The following is a 2,205-nucleotide window of genomic DNA, read 5'->3' as shown; positions in this document are numbered from 1 at the left end:
ACTGCGAGTGTTGTGGGCCGACACATAAACGCACCCCAGGGTTCGTTAATCATGGAAACCACTTCGAGACCCCAAAACAGTGAGTAATAATCCAAGAAATGGGCCAGAATCGGCCAAAACTGCAAGTGTTGATCACCGACACGTAAGCGCACCTTGGGTTTCAACAACTATGGAAATCGCTTCGGGACCCCATAAAACGGTGAGTAATAATCCAAGAAACGGGCCAGAATCGGCCAAAACTGCCAGTGGAGATGACCGACACATAAGCGCAACTTGGGGTTCAACAACTATGGAAATCGCTTCGGGACCCCTAAACGGTGAGTAATAATCTAAGAAACGGGCCAGAATCGGCCACACTGCGAGTGTTGATGACCGACACATAAACGCACCCCAGGGTTCGTTAATCATGGAAACCACTTCGGGACCCCAAAACAGTGAGTAATAATCCAAGAAATGGGCCAGAATCGGCCAAAACTGCAAGTGTTGATCACCGACACGTAAGCGCACCTTGGGTTTCAACAACTATGGAAATCGCTTCGGGACCCCATAAAACAGTGATAATAATCCAAGAAACGGGCCAGAATCGGCCAAAACTGCCAGTGGAGATGACCGACACATAAGCGCAACTTGGGGTTCAACAACTATGGAAATCGCTTCGGGACCCCTAAACGGTGAGTGATAATCTAAGAAATGGGACAGAATCGGCCAAAACTGCCAGTGTTGATGGCCGACACGTAAACGCACCCAGGGTTCGTTAATCATGGAAATCACCCTGGGACCCCTAAACAGTGGGTAAGAATCCAAAAAATGGGCCAGAATCGGCCTAAACTGCTAGTGTTGATGACCGACACATAAGGGCACCTTGGGGTTCAACAACTATGGAAATCGCTCCGGGGCCCCAAAACAGTGAGTAATATTCCAAGAAACGGGCTAGAATCGGCCAAAATTGCCAGTGTTCATGACTGACACGTAAGCGCACCTTGGGGTTCAACAACTATGGAAATCGCTTCTGGACCCCAAAACAATAATCCAAGAAACGGGCCAGAATGGGCCACACCGCGAGTGTTGATGACCGACACGTAAACGCACCCCTGGGTTCGTTAATCATGGAAACCACTGCGCGCCCCCTGAACAGTGAGCTTATAGACAAAAACTAATCCATGAAACGGGCCAGAATTGGCCAAAATTGCCAATGTTGATGAGCGACACGTAAGCGCACCTTGGGGTTCAACAACTATGGGTATTGCTTCGGGACGCCAAAACAGTGAGTAATAATCCAAGAAACGGGCCAGAATCGGCCAAAACTGCTAGTGTTGATGACCGACACATAAGGGCACCATGGGGTTCAACAAATATGGAAAACACTTCGGGACCCCAAAACAGTGAGTAAATTATGCAAGAAATGGGCCAGGATCGGCCAAAACTGCGAGTGTTGATGACCGACACGTAAACGCACCCCAGGGTTCGTTAATCATGGAAACCACTTCGGGACCCCAAAACAGTGAGTAATAATCCAAGAAATGGGCCAGAATCGGCCAAAACTGCAAGTGTTGATCACCGACACGTAAGCGCACCTTGGGTTTCAACAACTATGGAAATCGCTTCGGGACCCCATAAAACAGTGAGTAATAATCCAAGAAACGGGCCAGAATCGGCCAAAACTGCCAGTGGAGATGCCGACACGTAAGCGCAACTTGGGGTTTAACAACTATGGAAATCGCTTCGGGACCCCTAAACGGTGAGTAATAATCTAAGAAACGGGCCAGAATCGGCCCAAACTACCAGTGTTGATGGCCGACACGTAAACGCACCCAGGGTTCGTTAATAATGGAAATCACTCCGGGACCCCTAAACAGTGGGTAAGAATCCAAAAAATGGGCCAGGGTTCGTTAATCGTGGAAATCACTCTGTGACCCCAAAACAGTGAGTTATAGACCATGAAACGGGCCAGAATCGGCCAAAACTGCGAGTGTTGATGACCGACACGTAAGCGCACCTTGGGTTTCAACAACTATGGAAATCGCTTCGGGACCCCATAAAACAGTGAGTAATAATCCAAGAAACGGGCCAGAATCGGCCAAAACTGCCAGTGGAGATGACCGACACATAAGCGCAACTTGGGGTTCAACAACTATGGAAATCGCTTCGGGACCCCTAAACGGTGAGTAATCATCTAAGAAACGGGCCAGAATCGGCCACACTGCG

The sequence above is a fragment of the Triticum dicoccoides genome, chromosome 7B (assembly GCF_002162155.2).
Source record: "Triticum dicoccoides isolate Atlit2015 ecotype Zavitan chromosome 7B, WEW_v2.0, whole genome shotgun sequence".
NCBI lineage: Eukaryota > Viridiplantae > Streptophyta > Magnoliopsida > Poales > Poaceae > Triticum > Triticum dicoccoides.
Note: the sequence above shows the minus strand (reverse complement) of the source record.